The sequence below is a fragment of the Oryctolagus cuniculus genome, chromosome 13, assembly GCF_051225735.1.
Source record: "Oryctolagus cuniculus isolate XC-2025 breed Fujian yellow rabbit chromosome 13, ASM5122573v1, whole genome shotgun sequence".
Taxonomy (NCBI): Eukaryota; Metazoa; Chordata; class Mammalia; order Lagomorpha; family Leporidae; genus Oryctolagus; species Oryctolagus cuniculus.
This window is the reverse complement of record NC_142879.1, coordinates 42,147,218-42,166,847: the sequence shown is the minus strand read 5'-3', so window position 1 is coordinate 42,166,847 and position 19,630 is coordinate 42,147,218. Positions and strand designations below refer to the sequence as shown.

General features: G+C 37.6%; 1 long non-coding RNA gene across 3 annotated transcripts in view; it reads right to left on the bottom strand.

The window, feature by feature from the left end:
* The window catches only part of LOC149122569 (uncharacterized), a 140,894-nt gene that overhangs the window by 48,463 nt on the left and 72,801 nt on the right, over positions 1-19,630 (bottom strand). The window contains exon 4 of one of the 3 annotated variants that reach the window (XR_016219697.1): positions 5,213-7,919. The exons of 1 other annotated variant lie outside the window; for it this stretch is intronic. This is a non-coding gene — a long non-coding RNA (uncharacterized LOC149122569). Of the gene's footprint in view, positions 1-5,212; positions 7,920-13,033; positions 13,191-19,630 lie in introns of those variants that run through there. One more of the 3 variants, XR_016219698.1, reaches the window with a different exon arrangement.

Sequence of the window (19,630 nt, the reverse complement as noted above, 5' to 3'; positions counted from 1 at the left end):
CCTGCATTAAGCGAATCTATTTTTTTTAAAGATTTTATTTATTTATTTGAGAAGTAGAGTCACAGACGGTGAGAGGGAGAGACATAGAGAAAGGTCTTTCTTCCATTGGTTCACTCCCCAGATGGCTGCAATGGCTGGAGCTGTGCTGATCCAAAGCCAGGAGCCAGGTGCTTCTTCCTGGTCTCCAATGCGGCTACAGGGGCCCAAGCACTTGGGCCATTTTCTGCTGCTTTCCCAGGCCACAGCAGAGAGCCAGATTGGAAGGGGAGCAGCCAGGAGTAGAACCAGCACTCATTTGGGATGCCAGCACCACAAGCGGAGGATTAACCTACTGTGCCATGGCGCTAGCCCCCAAGCAAATCTATTTTTTCAACAGCTTGTGCTCATCTCATCTCCATGTGTCACATTTTGGGGAACTCTAATACTTCAAACATTTACATCAGTATTATCTTTTATTATAATCCTTAATGTTTCTATTGTAATTGTTTTGGGGCACCATCAACTGTGCCCATATAAAACTGCAAACTTAGTAAGTGTTGTGTGTGTTCTGACTTCTCCACCTACTGGTCATTCCACTGCCTGTCTCCCTCCCCTTGGTGGTTTCCTAGTCTCTGGACATATCAATACAGAAATTCAGTCAATTAACAACCCATAATGTCCTCGGAAAGAAGTCACTTGTAACTAAAATTTTCTCAAGTTACAACTGTTTAATATAGTGCTTTTGTTAAGCTGTACATACTAGTGTTTCATACACATATACTCTCTGTATCGTGCAGAGTATTTCAATTTCAAAAATTAGTCATCTGAAAATAGAAATTGTTGAGCCAATGGATTAAGCAACAATGTGGATAAATGTGGAGCAAAAGCAGGAAGACATAATAAAGCACATGCTACAGACATTCTAAGCTCAAGAGCCAGGGGCTCTAGTCAGTGGTGATAGACATAATAATTATCAATGGTGGTGGGGAATGACTGGAAAGGAATGTTAAGTGAACTTTCTGGAGTGAGGGAAATGTGCTATTTATTTTGACAAATAGTAATTGACCAACTTATAGACTTACAGTAAATGCTTTTCAAATATGCATGCATTCTGGAATGAACACCATAACCAAATTATTTAGCATACCCATTAATTCACCTAGCTTTGTTTTTTTGTGTGTACAGTGAAAATACTTAAGATCTACTCTCTTGGGGCCGACACTGTGGCGTAGCAGGTGAAGCTGCTGCCTACACTGCCGGCATCCCGTATGGGTGCCAGTTCAAGTCCCAGCTGCTCCCCTTCCAATACAGCTCTCTGCTATGGCCTGGGAAAATAGTGGAAGATGGTCCAAGTGCTTGGGACCCTGTGCCCACGTGGAGGGACCTAAAAAGAACCCCTGTCTTTGGATAGGCACAGCTCCAGTCATTGTGGCCATTTGGAGAGTGAACCAGCAGATGGAAGACCTCTCTCTGTGTCTCTCTGCCTCTGCCTCTCTGTAAATCTTTTAAATAAATAAATGATTACTCTTAGCACATTCAAATATAGAATATTACTAACTATAGTCACTTGGCTGTAAATTAGATTTCTAGACCTTATGCATTGTGGAGAGCTGAAATTTTGTACCCTTTGACCAATATTTCTCCACCAGTCCCTGGCAACCACCACTTTGCTTCTATGGCATACAAGTTGTTAGTTTCTACATTTAAATGAGATTATGTAGTATGTGTCTGAGTTATTTCAGTTAGCACAAAACCCTCCAAGTTCATTCATATTGTCACAAATAGCAGGATTTCGTGCTCTTTTTTTAAAAGGCTGAATAACAGTCTGTTGTATATGCACCACATTTTCATTATCCATCTTTCAACTTGATTCCATATGTCAGCTATTGTGAAAAATGCTGCAATGAATATGGAGTACAGTTCTCTCTTTGATACTGATTTCAATTTCTCTGGAAAAGTGCTATTCTTTGACTGGGATGTTGAAGAGGCAGTTGTATACTTTTGCCAATATTACCAAACTGTACACTTAAGATCTGGGTATTTCACTATATTTTGCCTTAATTTTCTTTAAAAGAAAAATATTATTTAGAAATTGGAAAGATAATGAGATGAAAATGTTAACTGCTTGACCTGATCAGTTTATGGTTTGTAAATGTGTTGAAACATTACGCTGTACCCAGCAAAGATACATAAGTATTACATGGTAATGAAACTGACCCAGTTAGAAGCAGTGAGTTCTTATGTTCCTAGAACACAGTGGGGCAACTATAGTTCAAAACAGTGTCTCATGTACTACATAAAGAACTGGAAGAGTGGAGCTGGATGTCTTCAAATATAAAGGAAAGGATACAGAAAAGCTAACTGCCTGATTTGATTAGTTTAAACTGTATTTTTGTGTTTAAATATTTCAATGTTCACCCTAAAAGTACATACAATATTAATCAAAAAATTTTAATCTAAAAATATTTATAAAAATATTAAATAATTTACTTATACCTATATTTCAAATATTTTCAAAAGATTATGATTTAAAAACCAAACAAAATAACATATTACATCAGATCTCTTATTTCTTACCAAGAGAAAATACATACATTTAAATTTAAGAACATTAGCTAGCAAATTATTAACAAAGCTGCTTTGTGTGAACAACAGTCTGACTGAGTGACAGTCGCTGTTACTGTTTCACCAGCAAAATTATTTGTTGGCCATAGAAGCCATCTGGGAAACAGAAATTTCCATTTAGGAACTTTCACAAGGGAGAGCAAGGGTAACTTCGGAAACAATCACTGCAAAACTGTGATAGCCACAATTTCCTTACCCCCTTGCCAATGCCACCACAAAGGCAATCTCTGGATTTATTGTTGGCCAATACAGTGCTCAGTTTTTTCCTTTGATTGGTTTTTCCCTAAGAAAGAACACAGCACTCATGGGGACAGAAAAGATCTATGCCTCTTGAAGCTCTCCACCTTCGTGATCCCCTCACTCTGGGTGCAGCGGGGAGCCTGTGATTTCCTTCTAAATAATCAAGAGAACATCGGCAAAGGCAATGGGATGGCAAACTCGTGGATATATCTATGACTCTGCTTGGCTGGCAGACTAAAGAACCTTTTATCACAGCAGGATTTGAAGAAAGTGGCAATGTTGGAAAGTTGTATTAGTCAGGGTTTCATCACCATAACAGATACACCAAAGAAGCTACATATGAAGGATGGAGGTTTATTTCCATTTCTGGTTTTGGAAGTTCATAGGGCAAAGTTGGGCAGCCCCATTAGTGAAGCATCTGATGAGGAAGGTAATGGTGGAGTGCACCAGCAAAGAAAGGATCATACATGACAAGCCAGGTGAGAGAGAGACGATGACTGGGGCTGACCCAGGCCTATTTAACCAACATTCTCATGAGAATTACTAAGAGCACTACTCTCACAACCCAAGGACCTCCCACCAAATCCACTTCCCAAACACCATACTTGGATCCAGCCTCCACCCTGTTAGTATCATCAATCCATGACTTTGGGACATAACCATTTTATTATTTGTAAAGATTTTATTTATTTGAGAGAGTTACAGAGAGAGGGAGAGACAGACAGTGAACCATCTGCTGGTTCACTCCCCAAATGGCCACACAACAGCCAGAGCTGAGCCTATCTGAAGCCAGGAGCCAGGTGCTTCTTCCATGTGTACCACATGGGTGCAGTGTCTCAAGCACTTGGGCCATCTTCTCCTTCTTTTCCAGGCCACAGCAGAGAGCTGTATCTAAAAAGGAGCATCTGGACACCAACTGGTGCACATAATGGTATTCTGGCACTGTAGGTTGAGGCTTAGCCTACTATGCCTTAGTGCTAGCCTCAGGAATTAACCATTTTAATTATTCGCATGAGTTGGGAAGCCAAATCATTTCCAAACTACAGCAAAAACTCACATTGCAAAGAATTCTAAAAGCTTCTGAATGCCGAGGGACAATGCAGTGGAAGCAGTACCTTTATTTCAACAACTACAAGGTAATAAATTCTGCCACCAACCTGAAGGAGGTCAGAAGAGGACTCTTCCCAGTCAAGTGTCTATATGAGAGTTCAGCTCACCCATCATTTCAATGGCAGCCTTATGAAACCCTTCACCCCTATCCCACAGAAACTCAGAGATAATAAACCTGCTGTTTGATGTTGGTAAGTTTGTGGTAATATGCTATGCAAGCATAAAAAGCTGGTAAGAGTATTTTCTCACGGAATATTTTAAGTGATGCTCTTCTGATACCTTCTGTGTTTCCTTGACTTTCCGATTCACTGCTAATGCCTCTGCTCAGGTCACAGTCCAGGGGCTCCAGGATAAGTACCTCAGCCAAGTATGTTGATATTGGCAGAGAATTCTGTTACACTTTCAGCATCTAACAAGGCTAGACACACTTCTTCAACTCCTCTGAAGAAATTAAATTACAGCTCTATCTGAGGCCAAGAAAATAATCTCCCACCTGTACATAATAAAGGCTGGGCTTGTTCATTCAATTGAATGATGTTAGAAAAAAATCAGGATAAATTAAATATGCAATGTGGGAGACAAAGCAGGGAATAATTTGGGTTGGATAAAAATGTGAGTTACTTATTTGCTTTTTTTCATTTAAATAACACAGAAAGTAACTACTGCTAAAAGTACCATCATCCAAAGAATTCTCAGCATTATTACATGGCTCACATTTCAGAGATGCTCATTTAAGGAGGTCATAGAGAAAAACAACAAAGAAAATTTTATCTTCAGCTTTATTTATTTAATTTTTTAAAGTTCAATGTCATAAAAGAATTTTACCACCTGAATGTCCTTTCCTCATCCTTAATGAAATGCAAAATACCCTCACTTCAGTTTTACTGAAACTGTTCTACATTCTTCTTGAAATATTCAAATCCCAACTGTCTCAAAGTATTTTTTGGGAAAAATGCACTTTATTAAAGGAACAACACTTTACTTCCACAAATAATTGATTGGGCTCCCTACAATACCTTTGAAATCAGTAAAAAAGTCTATACTTATTAATGTGCATAATAAAAAAACACATTGCAGTTTGTTTTACAATATATGCAACTTCAGAGAATGCTTTAGAATAACCAGAGTCAAACATTTTTTAAAACTTTTATTTAATGAATATAAATTTCCAAAGTACAGCTTATGGATTACAATGGCTTCCCCCCCCCATAACATCCCTCCCACCCACAACCCTCCCCTTTCCCTCTCACTCCCCCCCTTCAATTCACATCAGGATTCATTTTCAATTCTCTTTATATACAGAAGATCAGTTTAGCCTATATTAAGTAAAGATTTCAACAGTTTGCATCCACATAGAAACACAAAGTGAGAAATACTGTTTGAGTACTAATTATAGCATTAAATCTCAATGTACAGCACATTAAGGACAAGAGATCCTACATGAGGAGTAAGTGCACAGTGACTCCTGTTGTTGACTTAACAAATTGACACTCTTGTTTATGGCATCAGTAATCACCCTAGGCTCTTGTCATGAGTTGCCAAGGCTATGGAAGTCTTTTGAGTTCACCAACTCTGATCATATTTAGACAAGGTCGTAGTCAAAGTGGAAGTTCTCTCCTCCCTTCAGAGAAAGGTACCTCCTTCTTTGATGACCTGTTCTTTTCACTGGGATCTCACTCACAGAGATCTTTCATTTAGGCTTTTTTTTTTTTTTTTTTTTTTTTTTTTTTTTTTTGGCAGAGTGTCTTGGCTTTCCATGCCTGTAATAATCTCATGGGCTTTTTAGCCAGATCCGTGTGCCTTAAGGGCTGATTCTGGGGCCAGAGTTCTGTTTAGGACATCTGCCATTCTATGCTTCTGCTGTGTATCTCACTTCCCATGTTGGATCCTTCTCTCCCTTTTTTATTCTATCAGCTAGTATCTGCAGACACTGGTCTTATTTATGTGCTCCCTTTGGCTCTTAGTCCTATCATTATGATCAACTGTGGACATAAATTGATCACTGGGACTAGTGAAATGGCATTGGTACATGCCACCTTGATGGGATTGAATTGGAATCCCCTGGTATGTTTCTAACTCTACCGTTTGGGGCAAGTCAGCTTGAGCATGTCCCGAATTGCACATCTCTTCCCTCTCTTATTCCCACTCTTATATTTAACAGCAATCACTTTTCAGTTAAGTTTCAACTGTTGAGAATAACTGTGTATTGATTACAGTACTCAACCAAAAGTATTAAGTAGAACAAACAAAAAAAAATACTAAGAGGGATAACGTATTAAGTTGTTCATCAACAGTCAGGGCAAGGGCTGATCAAATCACCATTTCTCATAGTGTTTATTTCACTTTAACAGGTTTCCTTTTTGGTGCACCAGAGCCAAATATTAAACTCTGCATTTTAAGGGAATGCTTTAAGGAATCTATGTGTAAATATCAAGTTCCTACAGTGTACAACACTGTGGCACTAATTTATAAGTATGGCTGGCATAGTGGTGCAGCGGGTTAAGTCATCACTCCTGGTGCCAGCATCCCATATAGGAATACTGGTTCCAGTCCCAGCTGCTCCACTTCCAACCCAGCTCCCTGCTAATGTGTCTTTTCATAGTCTGACTGCTTTGGCCCCTGCAACCCACATAGAAGACACTGATGCAGTTCTTGGCTCCCTGCTTCAACCTGGCCTAGCTCGAGCCATTGTGGCCATTTGAGAAGTGAACCAGTAGACGAAAGAACTCTCTATCTCTCTTTCTCTTTTTTTCTCCCTTCTCCTTCCCTCCTCTTTTTCTTTCAAATAAGTAAGTCTTTAAACAATAAATAAATAAAAGCATAAGCATGTTTCTAGGTATACAGGACAAAGTTTTTAAACATGATCTAAAGTTGTTAAATACAGAAGATAGGGATAATGTAAGTTAATGAAAGAAACTTCTAGAGTTCATGCTTATTTATATTTACAGGAGAATCTTGGAACTGCATCAAACTGTGTGTTATTGAACTGAATAATAATTTTAAAATAAAATATGCAGTTAGTTTAACATGAGCTCTAGAGTTAAATGTGTTTCTACATCAGCATAGAAAATGCTAACCAGGAAGTCTGAGTAAATTATTTTTCTCTAAGAGCCTTCCTCATGACCAGAAAGTAGTAAATATTCTGAGGCATTTAACCACATAGTACACGGTGAATATACCATTAGCTAAAGCAGTGATCTACATAATACTGTTTTGTAATAATAAGATTCCAAGGTCAAACTTGGATGTTCCTAATACATAACTGTTGTGTTTAAAAAGATTTTTATTTGAAAGGCAGAGACAGAAACAGAAACAGACAGAATCTTCCATCTACTGGTTCATTCCACAGATGGCCACAAAGGCCAAGGAAGGGCCAGGCCAAAGCCAGGGATCTGAAACACAATCCAGATCTCCCATGTAGTTGGCAGGGGCCCAAGTAGTTGAGCCATCTTCTATTGCTTTCCCAGGCGCATTAACAGGGAGCTGGATTATAAGTAGAGCAGGCAAGGTTCATACCAGCGCTCATATAGGACTGTCACAGGCAGCAGCTTAACCTGCTGTGCTTACAACGCTGGCCCCATAACGGTCATTTTAAAGATGCTAAGAAGTCTTGGATAAACAGACATTTATAACGTTGTATAACATACTATCTTAAAAATCTACTGAATATGGCCAGCGCCGTGGCTCAATAGGCTAATCTTCTGCTTGCGGCACCGGCACACCAGGTTCTAGTCCCAGTTGCCCCTCTTCCAGGCCAGCTCTCTGCTGTGGCCCGGGAGTGCAGTGGAATATGGCCCAGGTCCTTGGGCCCTGCACTCACATGGGAGACCAGGAGAAGCACCTGCCTCCTGGCTTCGGATCAGCATGGTGCACCGGCTGCAGCACACTGGCAGCGGCAGCCATTGGAGGGTGAACCAACGGAAAAGGAAGACCTTTCACTCTGTCTCTCTCACTGTCCACTCTGCCTGTCAAAAAAAAAAAAATTATTGAATAAGGAACACTTGCAAAGACATATTTCTTAACATCTTTAAGATCAGTTTCTGCAGAACTATTTTCAAAGGGATAAGGGCAGTTGAAATGAGAATGTGGAAAGGACCTTATGTAAGATTTAGGTCCACAACTGTATGAAGTTAGAACTGCCTTCACACGGAACTGCCATTAGAATATAGGAGGAAGAGGTGATGAAGGAATGGGAGGGGGGAGGAGGGGATAAGAATACAAACAATGAAAACTGAAACTGAGCATGTAATTTGAGGTTCCGGTAGGAATTATAATTGTGCAGCCAGGTCACAAGACAGCCCAGCTGTGACTACTGAAATAGTGACCATCTGGACAATATGCTTCCTACCCCTTTTACCATCATCCCAAGCTTCAGATTCTTTCTCTTCCACCATGAGACCTAACAATAATCCTCTTCTGCCTGTAGGGGCTACACTGCATGGTTGGTTTTGTATTATTTCTCTACTCTTGGATCACATTTATAGTCTCCTCATGCACCAACTTTCCTATCCTTGCAGAGAAAATGTTAGCACTATCAGGAAGCAAATATTTTGGTAGTAAAGTCCATATCCAAGCTAGACAGCCCAAGCAAAATTCTGAAGACAGCTAAAGGAAGAATCCTAGTAAAATAGCATATAAGAAATTAAGAGTTCCACGTGTCCTATCAGAATCCCTAAAGATCAGGGACATCAACAATGCTGCTATACCAATAACAGGAAAATAGAGGAAGCATTACAATTTCTTCTACAAAAAAGAACTTGTAGAAATAAACAAAAAAAAACCAAATAGTACTTGTGGAAATATGTAAAATCTTATGTAATATATTAGGCAATTAAATGAAGACATGTGTTTAAATATGTATATATCCATGCATCTGAGGGGTCTTCAAAATTTCATGAAACATACATATTTGAAAAGCCCAAGTTTGGTTTTCAATATTTTTGAACCAAAAACTCATCTTTTAGTATCTTCATATATATTACAATGACCATACAGAATTATACCCATAATGTAAAGAAGGTATAATATTACAAAATCCACTAGTATAATCAAACATGTGAGTGGAGCTAAACAATAAGGTCAATCCCATACATGCTGCAAAGCAGTGGATACAATTCAAAAGCCATTTCTGCTTTTAATAACAAATGCTTTTAGTAAGCTAGAATTAAAATAATTCCCTAAAAACATAAATATCTAAAAGCCTTTTCATTAAGATGGAATATTGAGAATTCACACAGAAATCTTGCATTCTCTAAAATCCATACAACAGTAAGTCAAGTGCACATTTTAAAAATTTAAAAGACATAGTTATCCTCAAAAACACATCTGGGCCAGTACTGATAGCACCAAGTTTTAACTGAAAGCTAAGACAGATCAGCTGATCTCAAAGACCCAAAAGTGGGAATGAGCAGTTCTCCGGAATTCACCTCCTGTAGAGAACAGGGACCAAAAGAGCTTATTCAGAGAACAAATATCTTGTGCAGAGAATTGCAAATAATTTATGTAAACATTCTGTATTCAAATAGGGGTGCATAACTCCCCAACTCCTTAAGCATAGGCTCTCACATAGGAACTTCCTTCCACAGAGCTCATAATGGAACGGGAAAAAAACAGTAACTTTGGAGGGAAGAAACCTGACAAACATACCTCAGCCAGGGAGCCCAGAGCAATAGCAGTAGCAACAAGCCAAGTATGTATCCTTGATACAACTTGTTGAAAATGTCTCTGGTCTTCTTTCCCAAAGCTGCAAATCAATACACTCACAAGAAACACAGCAAACAATCCCAACTGAAGGACATTCTACAAAATGTCTACCCAACAGTCCTCAAAACTGTCAGTTATCCAAACACAAAAAGTCTGAGAAACATTCACATTCAAGAGAAGCCCAAGAGGACATGAATAGATGTCAAATGGTATACTCTGTGGGATGTTGGAAAACAAGGTATATTAGGTAAAAACTATGGAAATGAAGGATTTTAGTTAATAATATATCAATGTTGTTTCACTAATTGTGAGAAATATACCATAAATGTAAATAACAATGGGTGTGGAACACATAAGAACTCTCTTTAATATCTTTGTGATTCTTCTGTAAACATAAAACTACTCTAAAATTAAAAGTTTATTATATAAAATTTCCCCATACTTTGGGACACTTGGATGATTAAATGATAAAAATAACATGTGGTCCCCATATCATACTATAAGCAAAATTAAATAATTAAGTGTAAAAATGGAAATACATCACAGTAAAATTCACATGCATATTTGAACAATGTGGGAGATATTTTCAAAAATACCAAAAATCATAACTAAGATTAATTTAAAATATTAATAATTTTGACCATACTAAGAATTAAACCTATATATGTGAAAGTATAATAAAAATTAAAACTCAATGTATAAATGACAAAGGATTAGTTTCTTAAACTTTGGGGCTGGCGCTGGCACAGCAGGCAAAGCCACCACCTGCAATGCTAGCATTCCATACAGGCACCGGTTCAAGTCCCAGCTGCTCATCTTCTGATCCAGCTCTCTGCTATGGCCTAGGAAAGCAGAAGATGGCCCAAGTGGGCCCCTGCACCCGTGTGGGAGACCCAGATGAAGCTCCTGGCTCCTGGCTTCAGATCAGCATAGCTCCAGCCGTTGTGACCAACTGGGGAGTGAACCAACAGATGGTAGACTCTCTCTCTCTCTCTCTGCCTCTCCTTCTCTCTCTGTGTAACTCTGCCTTTCAAATAAATAAATACATCTTTAAAAAATTCAATGAACTCTTATAAATCAGTAAGAAAAAGACAAATCAGAAAAATGAGCAAAAATCAGAACACAAGTGCACAACTTACCAAAACACAATTGTGACACTTAGCTTAAAATACTATAATAAAATAAATTTTAATAAGGAGAGCAGTGAGATTTTTCCATGTCTCTTAGCAAATATGAAAACAATGATAACATCCATTCATAATGGCAAGAGTCTGAGGAGTGGTTTTTTCTTTCATACTATTTGTTGAACTCTTTGATTTAGTGTAGGGTTAACTTTACAATCATTAAATAAACTGAAAGTAGATCTTTGTAAAAATTGAGAGTGGAAATGGGCGAGGGAGAAGGAAAAAGGGCGGGAGGGAGGGTAGAGTGAGAAGTATCATTATGTTCCCAAATCTGTATATATGAAAATCATGAAACTAGTATAGCTTAAATAAAATTTTAAAACAAAAAGAGTTTGAGGAAAGAGCCATTCTCATAGAGCTATGGTATGAATTCAACCCTGAAGACTTTCACAATCAGCATCATATTCAATCTGTGTGAAAGAGGAATTATTTCCAGTTTCAATTAGTACAATGACATGACTGAACCATTTTACAGAGCTATTCTTAATACCTCAATACTTATAAAACTGTTAGAGAAAACTTCCACCTTAACCTAGAAAACAGCTATTTACCTAGCAATGCTAAGTTTCTGGTCAACAGGAAACACTTGCTCTCCAACAGATATTTTTTTCCTGTAAGACAAGTAATAAATTAACAGCTAATGTTTGAACTCTATGTTCACTTCCAAGATTGTTGTGAGCTTCAGAATATCCTTCTGTTTCTTTTATCAAATTCCCTTTCCAGAAAATAAAAAAAAGTACCTGACATAGCAGGGACTCAATTATTGGATGGACAGATGAAAGGATGGATGAACAAAATGAGTGATGCAGCACTGGCACTGTAATGTAGTAGGTAAAGCCACTGCCTGCAGTGCCAGCATCCCATGTGGGCACGGGTTCGAGTCCCAGCTGCTCCTCTTCCAATCCAGCTCTCTGCTATGGCCTGGGAAAGCAGTAGAAGATGGCCCAAGTCCTTGGCCCCTGCACCCACATGGGAGACTCAGAGGAAGCTCCTGGCTCCTGGCTTCACATTGGCACAGCTCTGGCCATTACAGCCACCTGGGGAGTGAACCAGCAGATGGAAGACTTTTCTTTCTCTGCCTCTCCTTCTCACTCTGTGTCTGACTTTCAAGTAAATAAATCTTTAAAAAAAAATGAGTGATGCAGCAAACATTTCTTTAAAATCTCTATGCTGGGGCTGGTATTGGGGCACAATAGGTTAAGCCACTGCCTGAGAGATCCCATACAAGAGTGCAGGTGTGAGTCCTGGCTGCTCCATTTTCAATCCAGCTCCATGCTAATGTTCCTGGGAACACAGCAAAAGATGGTTCTAATACTTGGGTTCCTGTTACCCACATGGAATAAGTTCCTGGCTCCTGGTTTTAACCTGGCCCAATCCAGTTGTTCAGGCCATTAGGAGGGTGAACCAGCAGATAGAAAATATCTAACTAATCCTTCTCTCTTTCAAATAAAACCTTAAAAAAAAAACCTCTAAGCTGTATCTCTAACTCAAGGCATTATCTTCCAATTTTGAAATGGTAATCATTAAGCCATAATTAAAATATTGTTACTACAAAAAAGAATTAAGAAAAGGCAGAGGTTAAAGGCCCATGAGAGGGCATGGAAAGCCAAGACACTGTGGCAAAAACAGCCTGAATGAAAGATTTCGGTGAACAAGACCCCAGCAGAAAGAACGAGCCATCAAAGAAGGAGGCACCTTTCTCTGAAGGGAGGAAGGAACCTCCACTGTGATATGGCCTTGACTAAATAAGTTAAGAGTTAGTGAACTCAAGGGGCTTCCATAGCCTCAATAGCTCATGGCAAGAGCCTCAGGTGATTACTGATGTCAAAAATAAGAGTGTCAATTGTTAAATCAACAATGGGAGTCACTGTGCACATGCTCCCCATGCAGGATCTGTCCTTAATGTGTTTTACTATGAGAGTTAACGATAACACTACTAGTCGAACAGTATTCTATATCTTGTGCAGTTGTGTGAGTGCAGTCTGTTGAAATCTTTGCTTAGTATATACTAAGTTGATCTTCTGTATATGAAGGTTATTGAAAATGAAACCTGATGAAGAGTGGGATGGGAGAGAGAGTGGAAGATGGGATGGCTGTGGGTGGGAGGGAGGTTGGGGGGGAAGCCACAACAATGCAAAAGTTGTACTTTGTAAATTTACATTTATTAAATAAAAAAAGAAAGAAAAGGCAGAGGAAATCAGTATTAATTCTGTTACAACAAATATTTTCAGTGGCCAGAATTGTGGCACAGTGGGTCAAAGCTGCTGCCTGCAACACTGGAATCCCATATTGAAGTGCCACTTTGAGTTCCGGCTGCTCCACTTTCAATCAAGCTCCCTGCTAATGCACCTGGGAAGAGAGAAGATGGCCAAGATGCTTTGGGCCCCTGTCACCCACACGAGACCCAGGTAGAGTTTCTGGCCCTGGTTTCAGCTTGGCCTAGCTCCAGTCATTCAGACCAGCTGGGGAGTGAACCAATGGATGAAGATTCATTCATTCTCTTTCTCTCTCTATTTAACTGCCTTTCAGATAAACATCCATTTAAAAAATAAATATTTTAACAGTTCTATTGTCTTAAAACAAAAAAGATATTAAAAATAAGACCTATGCTTTGCATTAAACACTAAAAATGTTTTATAATAAAATACAAAAATTTTTAAAATAAAGGCTTCCAAATTGATTTCCATAAATCACCAAATCCATTTACATCTTATTTCACAATGTACCTAAACACAAAATAACAGGCTTAAGTATTTTAAGGACTGATTCATATATTAATGAATTTATAAAGCTTACTTTAGAAGAAATAGTCTGTACTTTGAAAAAAAAAAAAGACCCCAAAATAACAAAGGCATCCTTTTGATCCTAAGTATCCTTTATTTGTCCTTGAAAAAAAATTTATCCAGTATACCTTTCAGAATGATTTATTAGGTGTTATTGTTATGGTACTCAATATTGTTCAACACTTAGCTGCTATACTGATTATCACTCTCCACTTTGCATTGGTTCTATCATGTGCTTTTATTTACCTCCTGAGGCAAACATTGTAATTTGTTTAGAGAAGTCTGAACTCTCTTTTATCAATGACAGATTTCATCAAAATGGAGCTAACCCAGGAGCTGTAGTCAAGAAACCATGATCTATGTTGGGTTCCAAGGTAAGAGACATAAACCAATTGTGAAAAAGGGAGGGGGAGAATGAAGCCTCTTTGTAAGCAAAGAACTTTTTAATGACATATACACATAAAATATATATACACATATAATATTTTTAAAGTTTTTAGTTCTATGTGTATGTCAATATAAATACAGTCATTCCTCAGTATCTATGGGCAGCTGGCTCTAGGAACATACTCTCTTGCCAAAGATAACAAAATTTGTAGACTCTCAAGTCCCTTGTATAAAATGTCATTAATCTTTGTATAGGGGCTAGCATTGTTGTGTAACAGGTTGAGCTGCCACCTGTGTTGCCAATATCCTATACGGGCACCAGTATGAGCCCTGCTTGCTCCACTTCCAATCCAGCTTCCTACTTATGTGCCTAGGAAAGCATCGGAAAGTGGCCCAAGTCCTTAGTCTCCTGCACCCACGTGGGAGACCCAGATGAAACTCTTTGATCCTGGCTTTGTCCCTGGCTATTGTGGCTGTATGAGGAGTGAACCAGCAAATGGAAGACACCTACCCCCCCCTCCTCCTCCTCCCTCCCTCCTTCTCCCTCTCCCTCTCCCTCTCTAACTCTGCCCTTCAAGTAAATACAATATTTGTGCACAACAGATGCACATGCTTTCATATACTTTAAATAATTTCAAGATCACTCATAGTATCTAATGAAATGTAAATGCTGTGTAAATAGTTGTTATACACTGTTGTTTAGGGAATAATCAGAAGAAAAAACCTGTATGTGTTCATTACAGATGCAATATTTTATTTTTCAAGGACTTCCAACCCCAGATGTTTGTATCCAGATTCAGAATCCAGTCACAGAGAGATAACTACTTCCACACAACACACAAACACCCACACACACACACACACACACATGCACATACATATGTAAGTACAGAAAGATATGTACACTACTCAGGTATAATTTTATAGAAATGTTAATATTTACTAAATATATCAGAATGTATGCAAAGATTCTTAACAAAGCAAAGCTAAATGGTTTACAAATCTAACTTAGGGAAAGTAGATGAAACTACTTAGTATTTCTTCTGTTTTGTTTTGTTAATGGGCTGCTTGCCAAATATCTACATATTAAATCTATGGAATACTGCAGTCAATTTTGAAATAATTTACAGCCACAATAAATCCTGCTAAACACATAAACTTAGGCAAATGGTGCATTATTTTTATAAGTCTATATTTCTTGTTAAGTATTCATTTCACAGCATTCCATTATTTATGAACAATACACAAGAAATAATTTGCTTGTTGCATAGAAATTGTATTTAATAGATTTTAGTCCCATACAGACTTCACTATTTCAAAAATTGAAGCTAAACTGTGATTTGTAAATTCAAACCTTAATTGCAATACATGTGCCAAATACTAACCATAGCAATAGACACCCACCTTTGGTTGTCACTTTTAATTTTTTTATTATAGAAAGAATGTTTAACATGTGATCTACAAATTTTTAAGTCTATCACGCAGTATTACCAAAACCAACAAACAAAAAACAGCAAGTGTTAGCAAGGATGTGGAGAACCCATGTACACTGTTGGTGGGAATGCAAAATGCTGCAGCTGCTATGGAAAACAATATAGAGGTTTCTCAACAAATAAAAAATAGAACTGCCATATGATCCAACAACCTAACTTCTGCATATTTCTCCCGAAGGATTGAAATCAAGATCTTGAAAGGGTATTAGCACAGAGTACTGTTTTCAGTAGCCAAGATGTGAAAATAGCTTGGCCGTCACTTTGTCAAACAAGCTGACAAAAGCCACAAGCTACTAAGCACTATATCCTTTTAAAGAACATTCTTCCTAATCATTGCTACAATGGAGTCATGTCAAGATAACTCCAGAGTCAGCTAGAAGAGGTCTTCCAATGGCCAAAATTGTGACAATTTAAGGACTGAAAAGGACAAGAAAATAATGTGATTATTGAATATTCAATAAAACATCAAATCAATAAAATGCATGAATCTACAATATTCAAAAAAGAAAAAAGGGAAAAACTCATTCTTTTATTTTTTTAAAGATTAATTCATTTATTTGAAAGGCAGAGTTGCACAGACGGAGGGAGGGAGGGAGGAAAAGAAAGAGAGAGAGAGGGAGGGAGGGAGGGAGAGAGAGAAATCTTCCATCTGCATCACTCCCCAAATGGCCACAATGGCCCATGATGGGCCAGACCAAACTTAGAAGCCTAAATCTCACCCTGGTCTTCCAAATGAGTGACAAGGGCCCGATTACTTGGGTCATCTCTTGTTGCTTTTCCAGGCAATTAGCAGGGAGTTATATCAGAAGTGGAGTATTCGAGACTCCAACTGGCACTCATATGGGATGCCAGTTTCCCAGGTGGCAGTTTAACCCACTATGCAACAATGCTGGTCCCTCACTTTTGCCTTTCAAATTGGCTATTAAGGGGCCGGCACTGTGACACAGCAGGTTGATGCCCTGGCCTGAGGCACCGGCATCCCATGTGGGCGCAGGTTTGAGGCCCAGTCCTCTGCTGTGGCCTGGGAAGGCAGTGGTGGATGGCCTAAGTCCTTGGGCCCCTGTGCCGGCATTGGGGACCCAGAGGAGGCTCCTGGCTCCTGGCTTCAGATCAGCGAAGCTCCGGCCTTTGTGGCCAGTTAGGGGGTGAACCATCAAATGGAAGAGCGCGCTCTCTCTCTCTCTCTCTCTGTGTAGCTCTGACTTTCAAATAAATAAATCTTTTTTAAAAATTGACTATTGAATCCATTTTTCTTTTTTTAATCGATCAATTACTTTTATTTTTATTTAAGGTATACAAATTTAATGTATTTCATATATATAGATTTAGAAACACAGTGATACTTCCCATCCCACCCAACCTCCTCCTTCAAAATAAAATCCATTTTTCTTTGAAAATTGGAAATCAAAGAAAAAAAAACTAAACACATAGATCTCTGTCTTAATAATAGGAACTATATTTCAAAATAACAAAATGATTCTAGTTCATATGGTAAAATTACTTTATTGCAGACTTATGAATAGTAACCATAGAAGGAAGAATTAGAAAAGGTTAATTATTTTGTGATGTCTAATGAGATTACATATTCAGACAAGGATAACAAATTGATTTTAAAACCACTACATAGAAGGTTGATTGGGAACTAGATGCATATATGGTGCCAAAGTGCACTAAGAGATTATTTTCTGATTGTAAAAGGAAATTTTAATGTGCAACAAGAGGACAAGCAACCATCTCCATCATATAGTGGTCAATTTTTAATTTTAATGACAGTATTTGTTAGCAGATATAATGCAGTATGAAATATGTATCACTAAATGCATTCTGTCTAAAGAGGTTTAATTAGATTCTAATAAAATGTTTGGAAGTAAATTCCAAAATGAAGAAAACATAAAGTATTGAACTGTAAGCTAAATGGCACTATCAGGGAGAAATGAAGCAATGTCCAGAATATAAAATATTCAAAAAGATAATTTGGCCAAGTCTCTATATTATGAAAAAACTTTAGATCAAAAGAGAGACATAAGGGAAATGACTATCAGATTTAGTATCAAAACCCTGAACTCAATCATGTTTGTTTTTAAGCTACCTGTAAAAGGACATTGGTGAACAATTGGAGGAAATTTAAATATGAATCAGCTATTAAGATGACACAAGGAATTATTACAAATTTTATTAAATGTGAAAGTTATCTTGTCCATGCAGTAAAATTAATTTTAGAAATACATACTCACTTTTTATTGGTAGAATGGTCACATAAGTAATTTTTAGAGGCTTAAAATTAAAAAATTACCAAAAAAAAGAAAGTATCCTCACTCTACCACACTATACCCTACCATGCACCAATCCCTGATCCACTCTCTAGTACACATTGTACTGTTTTCTCCATGACAGTCATCATTAACTGGAAAAATCTGGTTGGTTTATAGGTTGGTTGCTTGGCTGGTTGGCTAGTTGGCCATACCCCTCTTCCAGAATGTAATCCCTATAATAATTTCAATCTTGCCCATCATATTCACAATTATATTCTTATCCCTTGAAATGCATGGCACAAAGTAGACACTCAGTAAACACTTATTTTTTTAAAAGTGCACTTGTACTAAATCACAATTAACAACGCATTCAAAAAATTTTGAAGATTTCCTTTCCTTAGATATTCAGTTTCCTATGAGAAAATGCTGATGTCATTGGAAATGAAATGCATTTTATTTTACACATGAATGGAGCTTATGCTGTGTACTGCCAATTAACAAACAGAGGAGAAAAAAGAAAGATGTAGCCTTCTAATTCAGAGCTATTCAAAATCACATGTAAACAATTGGCTGTGCACAGCTGGAAGACAGCCCTATGAAGTTCGAAGAGCTGAGTCTTCTAGCACCTGTTTCTAAGCTATAACCTGTTTATACTTTCCATAATAGGATGAAATGCAATGTTTTCAGAAATCCAGTACAAGAGACTTCTAAACATATCCTTTTGAAATTAAACCTTCAGTCTCAAAATTAAGCTTGCAGTGCTCTGAAAATTAAACATTAAAAAATAAACATTAAAAAAAACCATGAAACTGAACATCATAATCCAAAGTTATATACCAGTGTGAACAGGAACATTTTTTCTATCTATAGGAGGCTTACATTATATTAAGATCAGATTTAAATTTATAGACTATAGAGACTCTTATTCAAAAAAATACTAGTAACAGATTTTTGTCAAATATAGAGACTAGATTCCAGAGAAACCTAATAATAAGACCATATGTTCATCATTTTATGACTTAACATTGAAAAATGTGCTTTAAGCAATAAAGGCCACCCCAAATCATCAACTAAGGTGATATATCTGATGATAGTATGTCAAATGGATCATTCTATATAAATATACATAGAGAGAGAGAGAGAGAGAGAATATATATATGTGTGTGTGTGTATGTGTATGTGTGTGTGTGTGTGTGTGTGTGTGTATATATATATATATATATATATATATATATATATATATATATATATAACTAGGAGTAATGTCAGTGGTATTGACCACGCAACAGGAAAGCAGTAGCTACATGGCCATGTTTTCACCAGGTTACCATGTTATAGAATTATAATTCTGCCTCCATTGTAGGTATAGTTGTCATTCAAAAACAAGGAAAAAGAAAGGTATGAAGCATTTTCAAAGTCAGACCTAGTTAATAATGAGAAAATCTATCTTTTCCACCACGTCACAGTAACCACACCTATTTATCTAGCGAGTTTTTACTACTGTGCACACACTCTGCCAGGAGCTGAGCATAACAAGGAATAAAAACAGTGTAATCTTCGTCCTCAAAGTGTATGCAACATGATGGAAATGTCCCTGTTCACAAGGTGTGCCTCAACAAAAGCTCCATGAAAGTAAAAAATATATCCTTAAGCTAAGCTAAATTAGCTCAAGAGGCCAAGGTTTCAGTGTTGGTGTTTTCCTCAGCAGATATAGAATATTGTTAAATTAGCTGTTGCTCAATTAAATTTGTAATCATCTGCAGATTGAAAATGCTAAATAATAGATAACATTATCAAATTTTCAAAGTAGGAGTGGGTGTTAACTCTTATTGCAATGCCTGGGTTCAATTCCTTTCTCGGACTGCTGACTCCAG